This window comes from Octopus bimaculoides, chromosome 2 (genome assembly GCF_001194135.2).
Source record: "Octopus bimaculoides isolate UCB-OBI-ISO-001 chromosome 2, ASM119413v2, whole genome shotgun sequence".
In the NCBI taxonomy this organism is placed as follows: domain Eukaryota; kingdom Metazoa; phylum Mollusca; class Cephalopoda; order Octopoda; family Octopodidae; genus Octopus; species Octopus bimaculoides.
In genome coordinates this window covers 185,306,386-185,314,545 of record NC_068982.1, presented here as the reverse complement: position 1 = coordinate 185,314,545, position 8,160 = coordinate 185,306,386, and positions in this window count along the sequence as shown.

The window sequence follows — 8,160 nt, the reverse complement described above, 5'->3', positions numbered from 1 at the left end:
CCCGCCACTGTTTGACAACTGGTGTTGGTGTGTTTACCTCCCTGTAACTTAGCAGTTCAGCAAAAGAGACCAATAGAATAAGTTCCAGACTTTAAAAAGAAATAAGTATTGGGGTCGATTCATTCAACGAAAAGTTCTCCAAGGTGGTGCCCCAGCATAGCCACAGTCTAATGGTTGAAACAAGTAAAAGATAGAGAAGGAAGCTTCCCTATTCTTTATGTATATATACATATATATATATTTATACACACACACACACACATATATATATCATCATCATTATCATTTAATGTCCGCTTTCCATGCTGGTATGCATTGGACGGTTTGACAGAAGCTGGCTAGGCAGAAGATTGCACCATGCTTCGCTGTCTGTTTTGGCATGATTTTTACAGCTGGATGCCCTTCTTAATACCAACCAATCCACAGAGTGGACTGCTTTCTACATGGCACCAGCACATGTGAGGCCACTTTTGGCATGGTTTTTTTACAGCTGGATGCCCTTCCAAATGCCAACCACTTAATTGTGTAGCCTAGGTGCTTTTTACATGGCACCAGCACTGGCAGGGTCACCAAGTAACTTGCAAGACAAAGATCCTTTGAGAGGGGAGGGGACATTGGAGGAGGTGATCTTGTGCCAGACGATGAACGGTGAAAGTGTGACAGAGACAGAAACAGGTGTCTTGTTGTAGGGGAGACATATGGTTATCTGGTCAGGGAGAGAGAGAGAAAGATTGAGGCCAGGAATAGGTATGTTGCTGTAAAGGAGATACATGGTTAACCAGTCCAGTGGAGAGAGCAAAAGAAAGAGAGAGAGCAGGAGAGAGAAGTGCCAGGGCATGCTCACAAGGAACAGGAATCAGAATATAAATGGGTTGCTAGAGTTGAGCAAGGGAGAGATAAATGGTGGCAAAGTGGTAGTGCATACTCTCAAAATACGGGATCAGAATATAAGTGGTGGGATATTACCAAGGTGCATGAGTAGGGAGTAGCGATTTTGCAAAAATGCAAAGAATGTGGGGGTGGGGAATGCAGTGACTGGTAAAACCTGGGCATATAGAGGGGGTGGGGAACAACAGTATAGCAATGATACAGTGAGCAGGGCAGTGAGGACAGGATAAGGGAATAAGAGATAAGCATAGTGCATGAAAAGAGGTAGTTTGGTTTGTTGGGATAGGGTGTAGAAAAAGTTTTGTTGTTGTTACATATGGGTAGAACTCACAGTGCTTCTAAAACTCAGTTTTGCTGAAGTGGGCAGGTCTTCTCAAGAGCCTCATATCACCAGACATTTCAGTCCATTGTCATCTCCTCCATGAGGCCCAACATCCCGAGATCAGTCCTCACCACTTCATGCCATGTCTTTCTGAGTCTCCCTCTTCCACAGGTGCCATCCACTCTCAGTGATCAACACTTCTTTATACAGCTGTCTTCATTCATATGCACCACATGTCCAAACCAACCTAGTCTTCTTTTTTGCATGCTGCATTTGCTCTCTGTCTCTCTCTTTCTCTCTCTATGTGTGTCTATGTGTATATGTGGGTAATACATATACACACATATATCTTGTGTATGTATGCTTGTTTGTTTTAACATCCATTGTTCCATGCTAGCGTGGGTCTTTTTTGAGGTAGAATCTCAAATCTTAGGGCTAGATATTCTTCTTGTCATCAACTTTCCCAATTTTTCAAGTAAGTGATTTTCAATTTCATAGGTCTTTGAAAGCGCTGACTATCCAGTCATCAAGTGAACAAGGAATATAAATATATCACTGGTGGTGAGCAGCAGTCTAACAATTCTACTAACTCAACACCATGAAGGCAATTATATAATAACATAATTGGGCAAATATTTCAACTTATTAAATACCATTTGTAATGCCATATTATAAGTAAGCAAATCCCAACTATTGTGTAATTAATTGTAATTAACTGTAGAATGACCATTACCAACTTTATGACATTAATAGGTTAATTACAGAGACAAGGAAAAGTTCATAAGATGATGGTCTCAGCTGTTTGGTATCTACAAAATACTGAGGGAGAAGGAGCAGTTCTCCCCTGTCAAACAAAGACTTGGTATTAATATGGGAAGGATAGAGAAGAGTAGAAATTAAGGGAAGAAGAGCAGGGATCACTGGCTAGCTGGCTGGCTAGCTGGCTGGCTAGCTGGCTGGCTGGCTGGTTGGTTGGCTTGCTGAATGGATGGATGGCTGGATGAGTGGAGAGAGAGAGAGAGAAGGGATTTTGCTGGCCATTACATACATCCCATTCCTACCCTACCGAACCTTAATAACATTGGGATAGAAATATGAGTCACTGGAAGAGTGGGGTTAGAAACTGAAGAAAGAAAGAAAGAAAGAAAGAAAGAAAGAAAGAAAGAAAGAAAGAAAGAAAGAAAGAAAGAAAGAAAGAAAGAAAGAAGCTGGATTGGAAAGCAGCTAAGTCAGTAACAAAAGAGAGACACTTAGATTGGATGTGCAACATCAGTGCACATGTATAGCAAAGGGCAAATGTATTGAGAGAAAAGTTGGGTATAAGAGGAATCAAATAAATGTAGCATACAAGAGAAGTTGGTAGGGACATGTGATGCATATGGATGTGGACAGCTGCATAAAGATGTACCAATTGCTGAAAGTGGATGGTACCCGCAGAAGAGGAAGAACCAGGAAGACGTGAGATGAAGTGGTAAGGACCGATCTCAGGATGTTGGGTCTCACAGAGGGAATAACAATGGACTGAGATGTCTGGCAATATGAAGTTCTTGACAAAACCCACCCATGTCAGCAAAACTGAGTTCTAGAAAGGCTGTGTGTCCCACCCACACTTAACAAGAAAACTTCTCATACACTCTGCCACAACAAACCAAACTACGTCTCAACATCTCTTATCTTTCTCACATTTCTGCTTCATGCACTATGTTTACCTCCCACTCCCCAATCCTGTCCTCTTGGTCCTGTGCCACTGTATCATTGCTCTCCGCTTCCACCCACACACCCTGTCTCACTGTATTACTGCTATCAGCTAGCCTCCAACCTATGTGTCACATGTAACAAGAAAACTTTTCACTCACCCTCCCCCAACAATCCAATCTATATCTCCACATCTCTTCTCTTCCTCACATTTCCTCCTCCGTACACTATGCCTAGCTCTCGCTCCTCAATCCTCTCTTCACAGCCTATATATACCTAAGTTTTCACCACTCACTTCCCCCCTCCACACTCTTTAATCACGCTTCCTTTGCAATATCCTGCCACTTATATTATGGTATTTGAACCTCAAGGGTATGCCCTGGAACTTGCCACCATCTATATCTTTCTCTTCCTTTACTCAACCATCCCATGTATATTCTGATTTCTGTCCCTTGTGAGTATGCCCAGCATTTTGCCACCATCTCTGCTATCTCCCATGCTCTCTCTCTCTCTCTCCTTCCCTTGTACTTCCCTCAGGTTGGGTAACTATGTATTTCCTTTGAGGAAGCACACCTGCTTCTGTCTTCATTCCTGATCTCTCTCTCTCTCTGGCCGGGTAACCTTGTACTTTCTCTACAGCAAGACACCTGTTTCTGTCTCTCTGTCTCACTATAACCGTTCTTCATCCAACACAAGATCACCTCTTCCAATGCACCCTCCCCTCTTGAAAGTTTTTTTGTCTTGCAAGTACTTGGTGACCCTGTCAGTGCAGGTGCCACTTAAAAGTACTCAGTCCACATTGTAAAGTGGTTGGTGTTAGGAAGGGCATCCAGCTGTAACAACCTTACCAAAAACTCACCTTGCCTTTGCTTGTACCACTTAAAAAGCACTAAGTCCACTCTACTGAGTGGTTGGTATTAGGAAGGTCATCCAGATGTAAAAATCCTGCCAAAACAATCACAGAAGTCTAGTGCAGGTTTCTTCCAAGCCGGCTCTTATGAAACCATACCATCTATGCTAACATGAAAGGCAGATGCTAAACAATGATGATGATGATGATGATGATATAAATATAAAGTATACGAGGAGTTTTTGTCACATGACTGAAACTAACAGGCATGCTCTCAGAGTGCTCAATTTGGTATGTCAATAAAAAATCAGGTTTGAACTGTAGTCGAACATGTGATGTTGAGACTGCCTTTCTGAAACAGCTAGGAGTGGCTTCTCCTTGAGCACGTAGGTACAGATCAACCCATTAAGTCCCAGAGTACTTAAATTTCTGAATATTACTTTTAAATTTTTACAGATGATAAAAAATAGGTTAAAATGAAAAAATTAATTACTAAAACTCCTTTACTTCAAGTAGAAATAGAAATACTCGGTGTCCTATAAATAGGACACTGAAACAAGGTGATATAGCTTATTTAATGTTCTCATTTAGTGTCCTATTTATAGGACAGTGAGACTTAATGGGTTAAAACAGGAATGAAAAAGCAAGTCATCTGACAGAACTTGACAAGGGCATTTAATTTAATATATAATTAAAAAAATACCTTTTTATTGTATATCTAAATCAAATAACCTTGTCAAGTCTTGCCAAGCAGCTTACCTTTTCATTTCTTTTTTAATCTCTGTCTCTCTCTTTCTCTCTCCCTCCCTTCCCACTCTCTCTCTCTCTCTCTATATATATATATATATATATATATATAAATTTAGATTCAGGTGAATATGGTACTTAAGTTTAGGCACCAGAATTAAGTATGGTATTATCCATACAATTTCAAAATAAGGTGATTAAAGTCAAAATAAGCAACAAGGATATCCAAAGTTAATGCAGTACGATCGTTTCATGCGACTCCATTTATGTAAACACTCCATTTATGTAAAGCGTCCATAGCGGCGTACATCTAGGACTCTTGACAGGAAGAGGTCCAGCTTTGATTTAAAAACGCCTACATCTACTTTGTGCAGGTTCCTCAGGCTCTTTGGGAGAATATTAAAAAGCTGTGGGCTCCTGAAACCCAGGCTGTTGCAGTAACAGTTTCTAAAGCGTGATGGCATTGCTGGGATCTTTGGCACTATGCAGTGTCCTCCAGTTCTGGCATTCGTGTAGCTTTAAATGTCAAAATTTGGCACAATTCCTTCCAGGATCTTCCAGATGTATATTACTGCATACCTCACCTGCCTTCTTTCCAGGGAGTAGAGTCTTAGCTGTTTCAGCCTTTCCCAGTAACTGAGCAGTTGCAAAGAGGCAATCTTCTTTGTGAATCTTCTCTGGATTGCTTCAAAGTCCACTGTTAATTTCACACTGGTGGGTGACCATAGCTGGGAGTAGTAATCCAGGTGGCTGAGGAAGAATGCCCTCCAGAGGACCATCATGGTTTCCTTATCTCTGATTCTGAATGTTCTCAGGATCCATCCAGCCAGTTGTTGGCACTTTGTCGCCATCCTGGTAATGTGCACTTGGAAAGAGGTATCATTACTCATGTCAATACCCAAGTCCCTCACTGATTTAGGCTCTGGGACTGAAATTCCCTGTTTCATATTTATTTTTGGACGCTGGTAGCGCAGGGCTTGGAATTTTTCAGCATTAAACTGCATATTATTATCCTCAGCCAATCTGTAAGTTGAGTCCAACTCCTTCTGCAGATGTGCAACATGACTGGGTTTCTGTATTTTCTGCGAGACTTTCATATCATCTGTGTAGCTTGCAAGGGTGGGTATCTGGATACTTGAAGGCATATTTGAGAGGGCCACTATAAAAAGCAGTGGTCCCAAGACAGTGCCCTGTGGAACACCGCTCACTATTTGTGTTTTCATAGAGGTGGCTACATTAGCCACTACTGCCTGACTTCTATCTTTCAGAAAGTTATGCACTCTCCAAGTTTTCCAGCTATGCTGAAATCATGCAGCTTGTGGCATATCATACCATGATCCACTTTGTCAAAAACTTTTGCAAAATCAAGGTATATTACATCCACATTTGAGTTGTTGAGTAACTGCCTTAACACCAAGTCATAATGTTGTCAGGTAGCTCCTACCTGGTTGGAAGCCATGCTGGGTATCACTCAGCAAGTTATTTTCTTCAAGGAATGCAATTAGTTTTCCTCTGGCTACCTGTTCCATGACTTTGCTGATGTGTGAAGTCAGAGAAATAGGCTTATAGTTTTTGGCATCTGCTCTGCTCCCACCTTTATGGATTGGGCATATTATTCTCTACTTCAGCTTGCTTGGCAGTCTGCCATTTGCAAGAAAGCTCTGGAAGAGAATCTGGAGGGGTTTTGCCAGGGCATGCTTACACAATTTAAGGAGGATTGCTGGGAAACCATCAGGACCAGCAGTTGAGTTTGTGTCCACTTCATCTATGGCTAGTAGTATATCTTCTTCGCTAATGTCGATGTATTCCACTGTAACTGCCTTGCCGGTTATAAGTGAAGCGGCAAAGAAGTCCACTGGTTCGTTCACTTGTCTGTGTTCCAACAGGGTGGTAAAGACACTTTTGAACTGGTCATTCAGTACCACACTGATCCTAGCTGGACTGTCTGTGAGGGAGCCATCCTTTTGGAAGAGGGGTCCTATCTTGCAGCGTACTGAGGCTGTTTCTTTCGTGTAATGAAAGAAGGCCTTTGGGTTTGACTTAATGCTTTTTATAACCCAGGCTTCTTTGTCTGCTCTCTCCCTCACATAGGATTGTTGCAGCCTTTTTTCAATCTCCATCAGTGTTGTTTTTAGGTGGGACCTTTTGCTACTTTTAGGATGTTGGTTGAGTCGATTTGCAACCTTCGTTCATCATCTCATGAGGATCTTCCTCTCCCTTGGAATCTTGTCCTGGCATTTATATAACACTCAATGCAAAAGTTAGATACTAGCCCTTCTAGGATTTTCCATATGTATATTATTGCATATCAGTCTCGGCTTCGCTCCAGGGAGTAGAGCTGTAGTTTTCTCAGCTTATCCATATAGCTCATCCACTGCACTGTTTCAATCTTTATAGTGGCGTTGGACTGCTTCAAGCTCTTCTGTTAGTTTGGAACTATGTGGTGACCATAACTGGGAACAGTAGTCCAGGTGGCTGAGAACAAATGTTCTCCACTGGGTCAACATAGTTTCTTGGTCTTGAAGGACCTCAGTATCCATCCTGCTAGTTACCTGCTCTTTGCTGCTGTCTTGCTTATCTGCATATGAAATGATGCGTCATTGCACATACTGATCCCCTAGTCTTTCACTGACTGTCACTCTGGGATTGTAGTGCCTTCGGGTCCTGTAAATGTAGATCGTACAGTATTTGTACTGAGTTGAAACTGCAGTGCTTGAAATTTTCCAGCAGTAAACTGCATGTTGTTTATTTCGGCCCATTTGTATATTGAGTTTAGGTCCTACTATAAGCTTCTGAGATCCTCTTGGTTTTTTATTGCCTGTGATAAATTTGTGTCATCGGCATAGCTACTGACAGTGGCAGACCGAGTGACTGTGGACATGTCTAAGACAGCTATGATGAACAGTAATGGCCCAAGAACAGTTCCCTGAGGGACATCACTTAAGACTTGACTTGCATATATATATATATATATATATATGTATATATGTGTGTGTGTGTGTAAGCATATATATATATTTGCATATATGTATAAATATATATATTTGTATATATGTATATATATATATATTTGTATATATGTATATATATATATATTTGTATATATGTATATATATATATTTTTGTATATGTATATATATATATATATATCTGTATATATGTATATATATATATATATTTGTATATATATATATATTTGTATATATATATATATATTTTTTTTTGTATATATATATATATCTGTATATAGGTATATATATATATATTTGTATATATATATATATATATATTTGTATATATATATATATATATTTGTATATATATATTTGTATAGCCATGCTACATGGCAGTGAAACATGGGCTGTGACTGCTGAGGACATGCATAAGCTTGCAAGGAATGAAGCCAGTATGCTCCGATAGATGTGTAATGTCAGTGGGCATACACGGCAGAGTGTAAGCGCCCTGAGAAAAAAGTTGGATTTGAGAAGCATCAGATGTGGTGTGCAAGAGAGACAACTGTGCTGGTATGGTCATGTGTTGCGAATGAATGAGGACAGCTGTGTGAAAAAGTGTCACAACCTAGCAGTTGAGGAAACCTGTGAAAGGGATAGACCCAGGAAAACCTGGGATGAGGTGGTGAAGCACAACCTTCGAACTT